Source organism: Trachypithecus francoisi, unplaced genomic scaffold, assembly GCF_009764315.1.
Source record: "Trachypithecus francoisi isolate TF-2019V2 unplaced genomic scaffold, Tfra_2.0 Lachesis_group11, whole genome shotgun sequence".
NCBI lineage: Eukaryota > Metazoa > Chordata > Mammalia > Primates > Cercopithecidae > Trachypithecus > Trachypithecus francoisi.
Window position 1 is genome coordinate 32775961 of NW_022681456.1, and position 19737 is coordinate 32795697.

The following is a 19737-nucleotide window of genomic DNA, read 5'->3' on the forward strand; positions in this document are numbered from 1 at the left end:
CCACTATTCATGTCTCTCTTTCTCTCTCACTCACCAAATGTCCTAGCTCAAACAGAAGTGAGTTTCAGATGCACTTGGCTTCTGGGAAGGTAGTGCACCAGAAAACTGTTTGCTTCATTCATTCATTTATTCATGCTTGCAACAAATATTCAGTGAGTATATATTCTGCACTAAATTCTGTGCTAGATATTTGAAGATAAAATGGCAACAGGAAAATAAACATTCATGATCCATGACATCAAGCTTTATTAGGAATAAATATTAAACAAATAATCACACAAATACACAGATGATTATATATTGTCATGAAAGCTGTTTATGAGGGCAAAGAACAGGATGCTGTAACAGAGAGGTTTGGATGTGAAGAGACAGGGAGTCAAGAGATAGAGAAGTAGCGGAAGGAGGATGCAGTTTCAAGGGCAATTTTTAAAGATAGGTGATACTAGAGCAATCTGCATTGATGGGAAAACACCAGAAGGGAACCAGCTGAAGAAGCAAGAATGAGGGAGAGTCTCCTGAGAAGAGACACAAACTGTGTTCACTGTCAGGTCCAAGCATATCTGGGTCCCTTTGGTAAACCAGTGGTATAGCCTATCAAATTCCACCATGCCCTACTGCCAAACTCTACTATCCATTAATATAAGGGGCTTGGTGGGAGAAAATCCATTCTAAACTCATGGGGAGCTAAGGACCATGAACTTCACCCCAAAGGAAAGCCTTAGCCTTAGAGATATGTGTAATATTCAGTGTAGCTGTGTTTGACCAACCCAGACTAGATTCAGGAGACCTTCCTACCACCCAGAGGTGAGAAGAAAAGGGTTGTAAATAAAAATGAAGTCTGGAGACATTGAGATATAAGGCAGATCCTTCCAATGCAACAAGCAGAAGAGAGAGAGCTCATTTCAACCTCACCCTCATCCTCAAACAACTCTGCCATATATCACAGTGGAACTTTGAACCCAAGAGGGCTAGGCAACAGAGGTGCCCAGCAGGGGAATCATGACTACTGGTTGGACACTGCTCTGCCCCATGGACACAAAATGGAGTTGAAGGAACAGCCAGAGCAGACCTAGTTATAAACATGAAGAGACCCCAAGGCACTCCTGAAATAACTGGGGAGTTGTCAGGGAGGGAGGCTCTGATAGGGAGCTGGAGGTCCTGAAGAGTAACTCAGTAAAAGTTGAGTTTCTGGCTAGACACAGTGGCTACTGCCTATAATCCCATCACTTTGAAAGGCCAAGGCAGGAGAATCACTGAAGCCCAAGAGTTCAAGGCCAGCCTGAGCAACATGACAAAACCTCACCTCTACTAAAAATTAAAAAATTAGCTGGGCATGGTGATGCACACCTGTAGTCCCAGCTAGACTACTTGGGAGGCTGAAGCAGGAGGATCACTTGAGCCTAGGAGGTCGAGGCTGCAGTGAACTCTGATCATGCTACCGCATTCCAGCCTGGACGACAGAGCTAAAGTCTCAAAAAAAAAAAAAAAATGTTGAGTTGTTGTTATTAACAGGACCTCATTCATACTCATAAGCTAGTTGAGGACTAGGGAAATTCAAATTTCAGTATGTACATATCAATTGTATAAGGATATATATAATGTGTATATATAAAAACATATATGAATCATGATACTATATGTGTATACATGCCTGTATATTGTATGATAAATGGACTTAAACACTCCCACTCTGCATCAAAATTTAGGCAATTATTGTTCTAGAGCTTCTCCTATCTTAGGAATAGGAAATTCCACAATTTCCCATAATAATATTTTCCAGGAACTCACAATGTGAATGGTCAGAAAGTTTTCCTAATATTCAACCCAAGCTTATACTCTGTAACTTAAGACCCATTTCCTCTGGTCTTTAAAAATAGAATATCACAGCTCTGTGACTCTGACTTAAGGTTTCCCTCTGTGCTCGCCTTGTCTCTTTTTTAACCTTGAGCCATGTTCAGCAAGCTCCCCTGTACTTCCACCGCACGTTACAGCTTTTTAATATTTTCCAGGCACACTCATCTTCATTTTGGATTCCTGTGATATATTTTCTTCAATACATTCATATATAAACTTGGCACCTTCAAATCAAGTGCCTGGCATACAGTCAGCCCTCAAGAAATGTTGGCTCTATTAAATTACCTGCATTTATTGTTTTTCTTGCTTAGTTCTGCCAAATTCTATGACATTTGACTTGCTCTTCCTAGAGAAATGGTATAAGCCCTATTGGCAAAAAAGCTTAGGACATAATTTATCACTTGCTCTCCAAATGAAAAGTCCAATTCCCCTAATTCTGCATCATTTAAGTTATTATCCCTGATTGGAGACCCACCATGTGAATGCCCCTGATTAGCTAACAGCAGAACTCTCTAGAATCCAGATAGCAGGGTCCACTCAGGTCAGATTCATTGGGTTTACAATTCCTGAATGGGTGTTAAAAAAAACCTCTAATTTTTGAAATGGTAACACAAGCCCGTGGTAAACAATTCAAATAGTATACTGAAAAAAGTCTTCCCAGCTCAGTCACCCATTTCCCTTACCCAAATGCTATTACAATGGCTAGTTCCTTGTGTATCCTTCCAGAATATTCTCACTTTTCAGTATAAAAGGGCCTTTAAATACTGTATTGAAAACCAGAGTTCGTAAACTATTGCCTGCAGGCCAAAGCCGGTCGGCTGCCTGTTTTTGTGTGGCCTGAGAGCTTAGAAGGGTTTACATTTTCAGATGGTTAAAAAAAACTGAAAGAAGAATATTTCATGACACATGGAAATTATATGAAATTCGTATTCAGTGCCTATAAATAGTTTAATGGTACACAGCCACACTCACTTGTTTATGAGTGAAAGAGCCATATATCTATGGCTCTTTTCTCCCTGCAGGTGCAGAGTTGAGTACAGTACAGTAGTTGCAACATAAGACTGCACAGTTCAGAAACCCACAAATATTTACTATCTAGCCTTTTACAGAAAAAGTATGTTAATCCCTGTCTTAAACAAATAACAGAAGGGATTCAAACAATCAAAGTAGTATTAGAGGTAAACTATTAATAAATGTAAAGAGTACCTTGGGGATATAAACCCAGTTAATTAAATACATCTCATAATAGTCAGATTTTCTTTACCTCTTAACAGCTTCTTACTGAGATTAGCAGCTTTAGCCTATTTGCCAAGAGCTTCCATATACGTTATTTGTCTAATTACGGTTACTTCGGTGCCCTTCTTTCTCTAATACTCTTCGCTTTTGTGTCGGGGAAGGAAATGCAATAGAAGAACTCCCAGGAGACCCTTGACTTTAGCTCTGAAGTCTTTCTTTTTTCCTTCAAATCCTCCCTTCCATAAAAGGAGTCATGTTATAGGTTGAGAATAAGCTCATTTACCCTTTAAAAGACCCTTGAAAAACAATATGCTCCTTCAACACACTTTTTGGGTTGACATCTAATGTCTTTCACTAAAAAATAAAATAGTTGCAAGAAATATAATTTCTGACATATTATAAAAATTGACATTTTTACATGTTGTTGCATTACTTTTAAATAATTTGATTAAATCTCAATATCACAGCAACTTTATACCCTCCCTTATCCTTTTAAGAAATAGATGAAGTTATTCTTTAACAGCTGGAAACTTTTTAATCATTCCTGTTCTTCCTCAAGTTTATATTTCATTCCATTCACTTCACGGCAGAATTTTATCCTAAGGTAACATATGTCTACAGTGAGAGTCTGTTATTGGACATTTTATCGTATTTTCTGCCACTAAAATATGTATATAAACTTGAATTTTTTTCATTTCTAGTGACTTTAAGATTTTAAACATTTTTTAAGTTTTCAGGATTTACTTTATGACTAGCTATTATGAGTACCCATTTAATCAAAACTATGCCTTGTCCATTAGACTGTCACTACAAATGAGGCAGCTCATTCTCCATGCCAAAAGGCACAAGTAGAGAAAGCAGTCTATTGCAGAGGAGAGAACACCAGGTCAGAAAGGAAAACAACATCATGGCCGGGCGCAGTGGGAGCTGCAATCCCAGCACTTTGGGAGGCTGAGGTGGGTGGATTACTTGAGGTTGGGAGTTCAAGACCAACCTGGCCAACATGAGGATAATACAAATACAAAAATTAACCGGCCACAGTGGCGCGGGCCTGTAATCCCAGCTACTCGAGAGGCTGAGGCAGGAGAATCACTTGAACTTGGGAGGCAGAGGTTGCAGTGACCCGAGATTGCACTACTGCACTCCAACCTGGGCAACAGAGTGAGACTCTGTCTCAAAAAGAAAAGAAAGAAAGGAAAACAACACTGTCAGGTGATAGCCATGGTCAACAGTTGGCAAAACACATGAAGTAGAGGAAGCAAATCTCCTTAGAAATGCAGCTAAAGGCCAGACATGGTGGTTCACACCTGTAATCCCAACACTTTGTGGGGCCGAGACAGGTGGATCACTTGAGGTCAGGAGTTTGAGACCAGCCTGGTCAACATGGTGAAACCCCGTCTTTTCTAAAAATACAACAATTAGCTGGGTGTGGTGGCAGATTGCTGTAATCCCAGCTACTCAGGAGGCTGAGGCAGGAGAATCACTTGAACCTGGGAGGCAGAGGTTGCAGTGACCCAAGATCGCACCACTGCACTCCAGCCTGGGCAACAGAGCAAGACTCCATCTCAAAAAAAAAAAAAAAAAAAAAAATCAGTGGGTAAAGAAAAGAAAAAGATCTGATTTGAACATGCTCACTTCCCTACCTTCCCCCTGACTCCCCCACTCCCCACCCCTGTCTTGGAAGAAGGATAGGGTGGATGCAGGATGGATTAGCCAGTTGCCTCCTCTATTAGCTTAATCAGTCTCAATTAATAGTTTGTTAACTTAATAAAACCCCAACTTCAAGAATTCCTTCATGCACTGTTTTCCTGAAAAGTTATTAAAATTTATTTTTTAAGCTAAAGTATTTTTAAAATAAAAGGGTCATTGCAGAAAATTGAGGCAATACAGCAAAGCATAAAAAATGTCAAATTGTGTTCTATCATTTTTTTTCCATTTACACTCTCACCAGCAGTAAATAAGAGTGCCTTTCTTGTCATACCTTTATGAGCATCACCCACTCTCACTTTGAACAATTTTTTCTAATTTATTAGGTGATAAATCCTATCTTGTTGTATTAAATTACATTTCTCTGATTAGCAGTAAGTTTGAAAAACATGTCTTTACAACTATATTGGCTATCTGTGACAGTTTCCATTTTGGGTTTACTTCCTTTGCCATTTTTCTATTGAAGTGTTCTTTTTTTTATTGACTTAGCAGAGTTCATTGTATGTTGAGTGTATTAGCATTCTATTTTATTTACTACATGCCTTTAAATTACCTTTACCTAAAAAGTTTTGCATTGTATGTAGTTAAATATATCAGATTTTTTTAAAGGTTACTTTTATTACTTATTTTTAGTTTATGGTACAAGGTGGAATTTTTTTTTTCAGAATTGCTTCTTGAGTACATTTTCCCTTACCCATTGGTTTATAATGCTTCTTTGATTAAGACTTTAGTTTTCCATTGATCATGCAGTTACTTCTTGTATCAGTATCATCATCCCTTCCTATTATTGATCATTCTCTTTCAACATTTCCTAAGATACTCTCGCTTGTTTTCTATGATAAAATTATCACATCTTGTATCACATTCTTAAAAAGGAAAGTTTCTTTGGGAGTTTGAGATGGTGCCAAATGTAGATATTTAGGGAGAAAATCTGCTCATTTCTGATATTTAATTTTGCCTTTCAAGGGCACAGCATGTCTCCATTTGCTCAAATGTGTTCTTATACCTCTCAGTCTTATCAATTTTTCCCCGTATGTCCCAGTTTGTTGATGGATGTTTCCTTGTCGTTTTTCTCTCCCTCCTCCTCGTACGGTAATTAATGCTTTGACTTCATCTCTTTTGTCTTTACTATATCACCAGATTGTAAACTTCTAGAAGAGAGGAAGCATTGCTTATATTTATTTTGTATTCTCTTTGCATAGCTAGCAATGTTTTACATATGCAGAAATAATAGCTTTGGTCTAGTATAAATATTACTGGGGATGAGACATGAGAAGATTAAGGGTGGAGTGCCAGTTCTGACCTTCCGTAGCTTCACGCATGACCTGTAACTGCTCAATCAGCACCTCCTCCCGACACTACCACCAAAAGGCTCCCCTGATTGGGGGGTTAAATCAAAATAATAGGGTTGCTGTAAAGACTAAAAAGTGAACCTTTCATAGGTTTTCAAATATATGTATACAGTGACATGTATAAAAAAAGTTCACCGCATTGTTTCCAATGGTAAGAAATTGGAAACAGCATAATGTCCATCAAAGAGAGAATGGATACAATAAATAAATTACACATTCACAGTTGAATACTATACAGCAATTAAAATAATTATAATCTGAACTAAAATAAATGACTATAAAATGAACTAGCAGCTGGGCATAGTGGCTCATGCCTGTAATCCCAGCACTTTGGGAGGCTGAGGTGGGTGGATCACCTGAGGTCAGGAGTTTGAGATCAGCCTGGTCAACATGGTGAAATCCCATCTCTACTACAAATACAAAATAGTAGCCAGGGGTGGTGGCACACGCCTGTAATCCCAGCTACTTGGGAGGCTGAGGCAGGAGAATCGCTTGAATCCAGAAAGCGGAGATTTCAGTGAGCCGAGATCGCGCCACTGTACTCCAGCCTGGGCAATAGAACAAAACTCCACCTCAAAAACATTAAAAACTAAAATAAAATAAAATGAACTAGAACTAGATGTGTTCATATGAATAAATGGGAAAACATCATATTGAGCAAAAGAATCAAGTTGCAGAATAATACATATAGTTTGATGTAAAGATATGCAAAATAGTGCTACATATTATTACTGTTACCTACTGCAGGGATCAGCAAACTATGACTCTCAGACCCAACCCAGCCTGCCAAAGACCAGATTTGCCCTTTTGTTTACTTGTTGTCTATGGCTCCTTTCTAAGCTACAGTGACAGAGTTAACTACTGTGGCTACAATACAGTCCATATGGTCTGCAAAATCTAAGATATTCAGTCTATCCTTTGTAGAAAACGCCTGTGATCCTTGCCTTAACTGTAAAGACGTGGATGAAAGTAATGAGCCTCATATTCAGAATAGAACTGCAGAATGTGAGTGGGCAGGTACATAGGGAGTATCTATAATATCTGTAATACTCTCCTTCTAAGTTGAGCAATAAATACAAGGAATTTGATTATATTACTCTATTTTGTTGCATGTTGAAAATATTTCACAATGAAAAAGATCGAATGAAATTATATATGGAAAGTTTCCTATGTAAAAATATGTAAGTTCATACAGGGCTTCTCTCTTTCTCACACATCCTCGCCCTTGCTACACACCATTCTTAAAGCTTTGAGGAAAAAGTAATTCCTTCCCATAAAATGTTTGGGGAGCCTAACTGTGGTCAGTGGGGAGCTACTGGAAATTTTGAGTGGCACAATGAAATCAGTAGTTACGATTATTCTAGTGAGAAGGTGGGCTGGGGAGGGGAAGCAGTAAAAGAAGGAGAAACATTCAGGAAGTTGTTGTGTTATGACCAGAGTGCATAGCAGCGTGGCGTCAATAGAGGTGAGAAGGAAGGAATTTGTGTGGCGTCAGTACAGGTGGGAAGGAAGGAACTTGTGTGGCGTCAGTAGAGGTGGGAAGGAAGGAATTTGTGTGGCATCAGTACAGGTGGGAAGGAAGGAACTTGTGTGGCATCAGTAGAGGTGGGAAGGAAGGAACCTGTGTGGCGTCAGTACAGGCGGGAAGGAAGGAACTTGTGTATGCCATACAAAAAGGAGGAGGAAGGAGAAGCAGCAACCCGATGATACAAAGTTTAAGCCTTGGGTATTGGTGAAAGCAGGAACAAAATGTTTATTTCTAAAATGCTGTAACCTAAGTCTTCCTTTAAGGACTCAGGAATTATTTCAGAAATGGTATGCACTGTTTGTTTTTATTGTGATAAGACACATAGTTACTGGTAGCTTGGACTCCCACTTTCTGGTTATCAATATTTACTTATTTAGATACTGTGTGTCACGGGAAGTTCATGGTGTATGGAGCTCCTCTGATTTAGCATAAACCACTTGCAATCGGAGACCTTGGAAAGACACTGCTGCAATTAAATAACTTTGACTCTGATGATAGAGGAATCTTAGTTTTTGGAGGATGAAGATAAAAACCGATTACATGCATTAGTTCACTATGAACTCTACACATCAAGCCATCATTCATGGTGACATTGTCTCAAATGAACTCAGTTGTTGATAGCAAAGTATACACTTTGTTGGATATCTATGTAATCCATTTTTAAAGGGCAGGAAAAAACATGAAGGTTTTCTAACCATCATCTTTTTATGCTCAGAGGAAGTCTTAGATTCTGCCCGAAGGGTGGAAACACTTTTTTTTTTTTTTTCAGACAGAGTCTTGCTCTGTTGCCCAGGCTGGAGTGCAGTGGTGCGACTTCAGCTCACTGCAATCTTCATCTCCTGAGTTCAATCGATTCTCCTGCCTCAGCCTCCCGAGTAGCTGGGATTACAGGCATGCACCACCACATCCAGCTAATTTTTGTATTTTTAGTAGAGACAGGGTTTCACCAGGTTGGCCAGACTGGTCTCGAACTCCTGACCTCAAGTGATCTGTCCTCCTTGACCTCTCAAAGTGCTGGGATTACAAGCATAAGCCACTGCACCTGGTCTGGAAACACGTTCTTAAGGAATCCTTAGTGAAGGTCACTGGGCAGTTCTGTAAGGTCACTTCTGCTAAGGCATTCAGCATTAGCTGTTCACATGCACAAATCAATCAGGTAAACTGGAACAGGGCTTACCCACAATATTATTTTGTTTCTTCTCAAACTTCTTTTGCTGTTTCTAAAATCTCCATTGAAAGGCATACTTCCTTCAGGTCTATACATCAAAAATACCTGCATCGACCGGGCGCGGTGGCTCATGCCTGTAATCCCAGCACTTTGGGAGGTCCAGGTGGGCAGATCACGAGGTGGAGAGATCAAGATCATTGTGGCCAACATGGTGAAACCCCATCTCTACTAAAAATACAAAAATTAGCCGGGCATGGTGGCACACGCCTGTAGTCCCATCTACTTGGGAGGCTGAGGCAGGAGAATCGCTTGAACCAGGGAGGCGGAGGTTGCAGTGGGCCAAGATTGTGCCACTACACTCCAGCCTGTTGACAGAGTGAGACTCTGTCTCAAACAAACAAACAAACAAACAAATAAATAAGTAAATAAATAAAAGTACCTGCATCAACCAGATATCCACAGCTTTCGAAGCTTCTCTGCTCTCTGGAGCTTACACAATGGTGCCCAAACAACAGCTGACCTTTATTTCCAACTAGATGTAGAAGAAGCACCTGGAGTTGAGGCCTCTAGGACCAGGAACCCAGAAGTGAATGTCTTCTTAAATTTTGCACCCTCAGTGCCTCATTTGCCTAGCTCTAGGTCTAACCCTGCTTCTCAACTCCTTGACTAGCACAAACTCCAGGAGACTTTCATAACCCTGGGTATCTCTTCTTTGTAGTGGTGTTACGACAGTAATTCAACCTTTGTTTTTGTGGATTTGGTTTTCTGTTTCTCCCATTAGACCAGCAGCTCTGGGAGAGATTACATTGGATCTCCAATGCCTAGCACAATGCCAACCAGGTACATCTTAGATGCACAATAAATTCTTGTTAATTGAGTAAATGAACAAATGGTTGCATAAATAAATAAAGTAACTAATACATAAATAAGTGAATGAATAATATACCCTACTAGATAACCACCTTTAGAATCAGTCTTGTTTGGGCCATAGGACAGAAATTAGTGAATAGAGGCATACAACACAACACACACAAGAGCCGAAGAAGGAGTCTTTTTTGTCACATAAAAAAACCTAACAACTAAGTCTGCTTCCCCACAGTGTAGACTAATTAGTGAACGGTAACCATTTTTACTGGAAATCTCTTAAGTAATAGCCTTTTCAGTCTCCCCATGGGAACCGTTTTATACATGAGTCGACCACCCCAGAAACTGTTTGTTTCAGGGTTTTTGTTGTTGTTTCTTTGTTTGTTTGTTTTGAGACAGGGTCTCTCTCACCTGGGCTGGAGTGCAGTGGTGCCATCTTGGCTCACTGCAGCCTCGACCTCCTGAGTAGCTGGGACTACAGGCATGCACCACCTGCCCAACTAATTTTTTTTTTTTTTTCTGAGACGGAGTCTCACTCTGTCGCCCAGGCTGGAGTGCAATGGCGTGATTTCGGCTCACTGCAACCTGGGTTCCACCTCCGGGTTCACACCATTCTCCTGCCTCAGCCTCCCGAGTAGCTGGGACTACAGGCACCCTCAACCATGCCCAGCTAATTTTTTGTATTTTTAGTGGAGACGGGTGCTGGGATTACAGGCGTGAGCCACCGTGCCTGGCCTCAGCTAATTTTTTTTTATTTTTTGTAGAGACAGGATTTCACCATGTTGCCCAGGCTGGTCTAGAACTCCTGAGCTCAAGAAATCTGCCCACCTCAGCCTCCCAAAAGTGCTGGGATTATAGGAGTGAGCCACCATGCTGGACCCAAATAGTTTTAATTAATCTCCCAAATTTCCCGTTGTTAATTTCTCTTCCATTAGAACTACCAGGAATAGTTTTGTTGTGGTGGTTGTCTTCTAAATGTTGGCTCTTCCTAATTAGGAAAGTTTGTTTTTTCTTTTTTCATGTATGTACATTAGTCAAAATGGTCAAGAAGCTATTTGTTTAATGCTTTCTCCGTGACTAACTTGTCATCTTTTTCAAATACTTCATTGGATCTTCTGAAATATTGTGCCTCTTACTCATGTAAATTGTTTGCAAAGATGGCCACGACAACTGCTTCCTTTCCACACGCTCTTACAATGTGAGTTTGCCACTCCTCTCATCAATGCACGAAGTCTGTTTCCCTAGCCCTTGGACCTGAACTGGTCTAATAACTTCCTTGATCAACAGAATGTGGTGGAAGTGAGGTTGTGGGACTTCCAAGCCAGGCCTTAAGAAACCTTGCAGCTTCTGTTTTCCACATCTAAGAATGCTGCCCTGAGATTGCCATACTGTTTGCAGATATCCCAGATTTTAAAATCTCATGGAGAAAGAAGTCCAGCTCTTCCAACTGTCGCAGCTGACAGCCACATCAAGACCCCAGATATGAGTGAGGCCATCTCGGTTCTTTCATTCCAGTTGATCTCACATCTGAATGAGCAACATGAGTGAACCCAGGCACAACCAGCAGAGAAGCTGCTCAACTGCCCCACAGAACTATAAGAATTAATGGAGCATTCCTGTTTTATGCCACTAAGCTTTGGGATGGTTGTTACAAAGAAATAAATAACTGGCAGAGAAATCAGTACCTAGACGTGAGATGCTCTCTAAGAAAATCCCTAACATATATAGCCTGGGCTTTGGGATTGAGGGATGATCTGAGGCTAGAAGGGCAGCAAGGAGACGCGTTAGTGGAAACTGGAAGAGCGGTAAGAAAATTCCCATAGGAGGTGGGAAGGTGGCAGTCCTTTTATAATCATGAAACCATCTGTAAAACTGTCTCCTGTAGTTACTTGGAAGATAGAAATGTTTCTAATACACTCATAGATCTAAGATTTCCCTCTAGTATGGTAGATGTGCCTGTTGGTCTCTTTAGCTATGTGTGGTAAGGTATTTACTCTTTAAAAATGGCATTTCAACATCAATTTCCCATTGATTCACTCATTTATTTAGTCAGCGTACATTTATTGACAGGCACTGGACATAGTAAAAGATAATGACTTTTCAGAAAGCTTAGTCGAAAAGTCAGGCAAGAAAAACCCAATTATAGTAGTGTGAGGATTGCTACAACAGAGCTAAGCACAGGTGCCATCAGGAGCCCAAGCAGGGACATTCATTCATCCAATATTCATTAATTCTCTACAGTATACCAAGTTTCGGTCTAGGTTTTAGAAATACAGTGGTAGGTAAGACAGAGGGCTTACATTCTAGAGGGATAAGTGAATAATACACAAGTCAACAAATAATAGGATTTCTAATGAGGATAATAAGGAAGTAAAAGAGAAGGATACAGTGTTGTAGTTGAACACTATTTTGGAGAGGGCAGTCAGAGAAGAGCTCTCTGAAAAGTGGACATTCGAACTGAGATGTGAAGGACAAGAATGAATAAGTCACGCAAAGGGAAAATAAGTTCAGGCAGAGTGATCAGCAAAAGCTAAGGGCCTGGGCTTGGAGTGTTGGAAGAACAACACAAGCCCAGTGAGGCTGGAAATGAGTGAGCCAAGAAGGTGCTATAGGAGATGAAGTCTGAGAGTAGGCAGCTCTTGTATGGCCTGTGGGCTATGGTAAGAAGTTTGGATGTTCTTCTAAATGGAAGTAATTGATGAGTTTTAAACAAGGGTATAGCGAGGAGAATGAGGGAAATATTTCTGAGCATGGAGGGTTGATTCCTGAACCTAATCTTGAAGGAACAGGCATTAGGCTAGGAAAATGGCACGCAACAGGGATGGCTATAGGAAGGGAAAATAGCATGCTGTGTTCTGAGCAACCCTAAGTAGTTGTCTATGCTGTAGCTAGTGGACTCAGCTCAAATCAGTGGAAGATGGATGACCCATTCAAGAAATCATGGCAAGAAAATTGCCTATGCTTTGAGGGTAAAAATGAAGATATCCTTATGCATCATTCTTGGAAAATACATCTTAGATGGATTAAAGACTTTGAAAACTATAAAATTATTGGGAGAAAATATATTTATGATCTTTACGGATTTGGGGATTGAGAAGGACTTTATTAAATAAGAAGTAAATAGGAAAAGAATACATTTGAGAACATTGAAATATAAGACAGAGATTAAGGCATTATAAACAAAGCTAAATATATTAAAATGGATGAAAATATTTACAACATAAATAACACCAAAAATATTAGTACAAACAATATATAAATGATTCCTATAAATAAAAACAGAAAGGATAAACAATCCAAGAGAGAAACTGGCAAAGGATACGAAAAGGAAGTTCACCAAAGTGGAAACACAAGTGGCCAGTGAACACATAAAATATCTGAAACTAATAATAATTAGAAAAATGGAAATTACTATAACTAAATACCATTCTCACCTATCAGATTATCAAAAATTTTTAACTTTGATAATATTTGAGGTGTATAAAAATATGTATTCTCACATATTGCTAGTGGGGGCATAGATTTTAGTCTTTTGGGGGGGCTCTTTAGCAGTGTATATTAAAATAAAGTGCAATTTTAATTCCTAGGTATCTTTCCTAGAGAAATCTTTGCCGGTGTGTACCAGGATGTTCACTGTAACATTGCCTCTAATGCAGAAAGGGAACAAACCACCTAAAAAACCATCAACAGTGGAATGACTAAATGAACTATGCTCTATAGTATCAAATATTAGGAAGTGGTTAAACAAGATTAAAGTGTTTTGGTTTGTATTAACATTGAAACAGTGAAGTAGAGGAGAATGGGGCTAGGGGAAGGTCAAAAAATATTTTGGACTTAGTTATAATGTTGTAGCTTTTAACACAGTGACTACATTAAGATATGTCAGTCTCCTAGGGTATCATTTCCTGTCCTCAATTTTGCCAATTATATAATCAGATGCTATAAGCAGATATATTTAGATTCTCTAGAAGAGAAGGGTTTGCTTCATTTTCTTAAAACAATTTTAGGACTGTACAGCATTTTTGAGCTTCTATGAAAATTATAAACCTCTCTCTAGGAAAGACATATACAAAATACAGAGATTTTTCTAAATTAATACATGTTTAAGAGAAGTTTTATGTTCACTATAAAATTGAACAAAATGTACAGACAGCCTCCATATACCTCTTCCCCCCAACCCCCCACACATGCGCAGCCTCCTCTACTTTCAACAACTAGCACCAGAGTGGCACATTTTTTTTACAAGCGATGAACCTACGCTGACACATCTTTATCAGCAAAAGACTATAGTTTACATTAGGGCTCAGTCTTGGTGTTGTGTATTCCATGGGTTTTGACAAGTGTATAATAACATGTGCCCACCATTGGTAATATCATATAGAATGATTTCACTGCCCTGAAAATTCTCTGTAAAATGCATAGGTTTTTAAATGTAGTCTCAAGTGACCCTGGCCCTCTGAAGCCCAATTATAGCCTCACATTCAGTCGGGACTCCAGGAGAACAAGAATCTTTTTCATGACCACTTTGGAATGACATTTTTTTGTCCCGTCTCTGCCCTGCAAATTCTGGATGGCAACCAGCTTTTGTTCCTTAAGCCCCAGGCTGGTATCAACTCGTCATCTGCACTGGCAGCTTCCATAGCTCTCGAGGACATGGCAGCAAATAGCTCTCTGCTTAGGAACAGTCTCAGCCCAGAGCAGTGTTTTTATTTTCTGTAATCAGCAACATCCCACAGCAGGACTGTCTTCTCCATGCCCAGCTATATTATTTACCATGTTTTCCAGATAACTGTGTTAAATATATCTACAGGACTTGAAAATGCAAAGCCATACCATTTCTCCTTTTCTTTACATTCATAACATTAATTAAAGTGTAAGAGACCCAGATTATCTCAGGTTCATTGAGACCTGGAAAATGCCATCTAAATCTCTTTAAAATGGGAAGCAAAATCTCAAAGTTTTGTTAGGATTTTATCTTAAAAAATGAAAATTAATAAAAATTTATTTTATATTTATACATATTTATTTTAATCACCACAACCCTGTTATATTTCTTAATCCTAACAAATAACCAATCTTATTTTTGTCCTGTGTAATATTTGCAATTTTACTTTGCAATCAAGTTGCATTATATTAGTGTCATTTTATCACAAATTTACAAAGCAGATAGAGTAGGAATAGTAGGTGTTCCTTTATGGCCAAAATTGGAAATGGGCAAACTGAGGGAGAAAATAATTCACTGTGAAGAGCAAAGGGGTTAGGGGATTCCAGAGCAGGGTGAGAGAAGGGAGAGAAAAGAGAGAAGGATGGATATTTGTACGTAATGATTTTTGCCTCTTCATACAGCTTGGTGACTAAGGACTCATATAGTGATGCCTGTTAGCTACATCGTCACTGGTAGAAACGACTGTGACAATAAAAAGTACATGGGAGGAAAATTTTTCCTACTTCTTATTTTTAAAAAAACTTGAGGTGTTGTCTCACTATGTTACCCAGGCTAGAGTACAGTGGCATGATCATAGCTCACTGCAGCCTTGAACTCCTGAGCTCAAGCAATCCTTCCATCTCAGCCGCCCGAGCTGCTAGGATCGCAGGCACTCATCACAGTGTCTGGCTTGTTTCTATATTTTTTAATTTCCCTTTATAATCTATGTTGCTGCAGATTAAGATAAAAATGAGACTGAGAGCAAAGAGAAGGGAAATCTCTTTCTATGAAGAAAAGAACCTTTTCTGTCCTTTATGCACCCACCTAATGACAATGTGAGCCTTTGAAAATCTATCACATCATGATATGCATTCTCATGGCACTCATAATCCAGAGACTGTGAGCCAGGGCAGTTCTGAGCTCCTCTAAGATGTCCCTAATCACAGCAGCTTGGAGAGTTCATTGTGGTCTTTAATTAAAATGCTGATAAATGAAATGTCCAACAAGCTATCCTAGACTGGTCTCTGGGTGAAAACAAATAGTGCTCGAAACTTTTCAGTTTCCCTACTGATGGTGCAATCACTCAAAAATGCCCTACGCAGGAGGTTTCAGGAAACATCAGACTTGTTCCTGGGTTTAACAAATCACCCCTGTCAGGTTGGAATGCTTAACGGCTAGGATCCCCCCGCCCCCCCATCATTCCCCATTTCAAGTTTTTCCAGCCTCCACTAATATCGGAGTAGCCAGGAAGAGGCTTTGGAGTCAGAAAGACTCACCCTCAAATTTAGGTCCTGCGACTTCCTAACCATCTGCCTGTGCACAGGTTACTTGTCCTTTTTGAGTCTGTTTTCTCATCTGTAAAATGAGTATAAGAAAAACTCCTGGCTGGGCGCAGTGGCTCAAGCCTGTAATCCTAGCACTCTGGGAAGCCGAGGTGGGCGGATCACCTGAGGTCAGGAGTTCGAGAGCAACCCGGCTAACATAGTGAAACCCCGTCTCTACTAAAAAGACAAAAATTAGCAGCATGGTGGCACGCACCTGTAGTGCCAGCTACTCAGGAGGCTGAGGCAGGAGAATCGCTTGAACCCAGGAGGCAGAGGTTGCAGTGAGCTGAGATCACGCCACTGCACTCCAGCCTGGGAGACAGATCGAGACTTTGTCTCAAAAATAAATAAATAAACAAAAAAGAAAATAAAGAAAAACTCCCATACGGGGTTGTTGTAAGAAGGAAACAGGCAGGTGAAGTAAAGGCTAGGACATGTTAGTAGGCACTGAAGAAAAGTTAGCTCCATCACACACTCATGCATACACACATTTCTTTTCTTTTCCTTACAGAGTACAAGGGCCTCACAACCATTGGATATTCCATTGCAACTGGCCCGATCTTGGAGAGGTGGAAACGAGAGGAAGGACAAGGATTCCATGACTTTCCCTCTCCAGCTGTGGGGAGAGGGCAGAGGTACATGGTGGGAAATTGCTGCAGATCTTGAGGAAGGGTCAAGACAGCTTTGTCCCTGGCCAGTACTTCATCAGTTAACCAGGAATTGCATCAGTATTTGTTGCAACATCCTCAGAAAACAGAAAAGTCCATGGTACAAATGGCACAGATCCATAATTTGGAGGACTGGGGATAGGAAGGTAACACAAAGATAAAAGCATCTATCATTTTATAAAATCACAACTAGAAACAAAATGGTAGCTCCATGTACATCTTTCCCTCTCTTCTCCCTTCCTTTTTTTAGGAACAGAAATAAATATATATACACCACTTTATTGAAGTGTGACTGACAGATAAAAGTTTTACATATTCCATGTATACACTTTGATGAGTCTGGGGATAGGTATACACTCATTAAATCATCATCACAATCTATACCATAAACCTATCCATCACGTCCAAAAATTTCTTCCTGCCTTCTTATTTATCACTAATACTATTTCTAAGGGTCCCTACCCCTCTTGTCAGTACTCCTGAAGTGGTTCTAAAACAGCACCAGAAACAGCATCAGATTTCTTTAAAGCTCAAAGCTCAGGTGTTTCTTAGAGGAAGAATTCAAGGTGAGTCACCTGTCATTCCCTCCTGCCCCTCCCTTCTAAATAAAAACCCAATTAAAAGAAGTAAGTGAGGCTCTACAGTTGCCCCATTCACTTTGTCAGTAAGGAGACAAAGAGATATCTTATCTATAGATTTAGTCCTTGGACAATTTCGTTACTAAAGTTCTTCCTCATACTCACATTTCTTTTTTTTTCTTTCTTTCTTTTTTTTTTTTTGAGACGGAGTCTCGCTCTGTCGCCCAGGCTGGAGTGCAGTGGCCGCATCTCAGCTCACTGCAAGCTCCGCCTCCCGGGTTTACGCCATTCTCCTGCCTCAGCCTCCGAGTAGCTGGGACTACAGGCGCCCGCCACCTCGCCCGGCTAGTTTTTTGTATTTTTTAGTAGAGACGGGGTTTCACCGTGTTAGCCAGGATGGTCTCGATCTCCTGACCTCGTGATCCGCCCGTCTCGGCCTCCCAAAGTGCTGGGATTACAGGCTTGAGCCACCGCGCCCGGCCCATACTCACATTTCTATCTTTTAAAAATATTTCCATTTGATATTAATATTCGAAGTGCAAAGCAATAGAAGAATTTACAACTGAAGTCAAGAAAGAAGAATTTTTCCACCTACTCTTCTTTTAGGGAAAAATTTCATTTCAATTAAGCATAGGTTAAATGTCCTATTCTTACTTCCCAAGTCATCTGACATTAGCAATATTCCCAAACTCACTTCAAGATTTGATAAATCACCAAAATATAGCACGCTATACAGGTCAAATTGTTTATGGAATCAGAACGGAAACATTTCTGAAATTTACTCTCTCCAGTGATTTACTCAGGTGACCACAATGTTAAAAGAATATTTCTAAATAAGTTTTCAATAGGTAAGCAACTGCTAAGACTCATTAACTTCTACTTCTGTTTCTTTTCATTTTTCAGTTTCTTTCTTTTTTTAATTTTCAGGACTTTATATCAAACTCTACTAACTTAGAATTCATTTATTTACATAAATTACTGATGTCAAAGAGAAACTTTTAAGTGACTATTTTTTCTCTGTTGCCATGAGATAGACACCCCACTCCCAAAGGAATTAGGTACTTACTTGGATTGTTTTGGGTCAGGGATGGACTTTCAAGGCCCTGGGAGGATTCTGAATCGAGTCTTCCTCTCCAGATTCCAGCAATTTTGCTACAAATGCTCAGAATCCAATTTCGCATTAGGATAAGTCAGGGAGACAATGAGGTGAGGAGGAGGAGAGAGTTCTAGTGTGCTGTGCATGATCACAGGCGGCCTTCCGGGCTAGCAGCAGCATCTCTTCCTTGGCTCTGTGCCTCATGGACACAGATTAGTCATTAACAATCCTTCCCTGCTAAATGATGTAAACATGGAAAGGAACCTTGGGAGAGCCTCGAGATTCCCAAGACAAACCCGCAGAGTCCCAGAATGAGGAATGTGACCAAACCAAGGAGCCCTGCAGCTTGCCTTTGAAAGCACTTCTCCTCTGGCCATTTTGGGGGCTCCTGGGCACCCATATTTCTGTGCACATTAACTAAAATCAAACTGTCATCTTCCCTCTCTCTCACTCCAACTTCTTTGAATAGCTCTATCACTTCCCAGGGACTGAAAGCTGGGAGGTTTTTTGACTCTTCCCTCTGCCCAGCCACTCATATCAAACAATAATAGATTTGGGTTGATTGTATCTTTGGAATGTCTCTTATTTCCAACCCACATTGTTCTTCTCCTAATTTGGGCCTATCATAGCTTCCTTTCTGGATGACATTGGTCCCATAACCCCTTTTTCTTCTCTTCCCTTCTTCTGCTTTCCAAATTGTACAGCAATGTGGAAGCATGGACTCTGGTTAGATGCCAACTCTTTAGTCACAGCCTTGAGCAAGACCCTTAGCCTCTCTGAGTTTCAGTTTCCTCATCTGTAGAATGGATATGGAGAAACCATCTCATGGGCTGTGATGAGAATTACATGAGCAGTTAAAATGTTTATAAAAGAGTGTGGCAGATAGCAATCACCCAACAATTTGTGGCCATTATTATTTCTTTCTTTCATTAGTTGAACCATCATTGATTGATTGTCAGCCTACTATGTACCCAGCAACTTGCTAGGCACTCCCCTCATAAAAAATCCCCAATGCACTCTCTATGCCTAACAAACAAACACAAAAATGCATGACATTTAGAACCCCTTCCACCTCTGAAGATCTAGCCCTAATGTCTCTAGGATTTTCTCACATTCTGTCTCCAGACATCCCAACCTCTGCCAACCTGTACCAAGCTCTCCCGCCTCCACTCCTTTGCACAGACTCTTCCTTCTACCTCAGTTACCTTCTTTGCACACCCACACATCTTCCAGGCATGAAATAGAAGCAGAGTGCTCCCTGAAGCCAGCCCCATTCCTCATCTGCCCCTACTCTCCCTACCAAACTCCCCTGATCTTTCATTTATAGTTTCCTTGCTGTCCCTTAACTCCTCTGACCTTATATATTATAGTTTTCTACTTGTTTTATCTCTTTTACAAAAACCAGGCATGGTAGTAGACTTGTCTTTGTATCTACTG

The 19737-nt window shown here is 40.1% G+C and overlaps 1 protein-coding gene across 2 annotated transcripts in view; it reads right to left on the reverse strand.

The window, feature by feature from the left end:
* NR1H4 (nuclear receptor subfamily 1 group H member 4) overlaps positions 1–18622 on the reverse strand; it is an 85375-nt gene extending 66753 nt beyond the window's left edge. For both annotated transcript variants that reach the window (XM_033220918.1, XM_033220917.1), the window contains exon 1: positions 18271–18622. The gene's annotated coding sequence lies outside the window, so the exon portion shown is untranslated. The remainder of the gene's footprint in view (positions 1–18270) is intronic.
* Positions 18623–19737: the final 1115 nt, after the last annotated feature.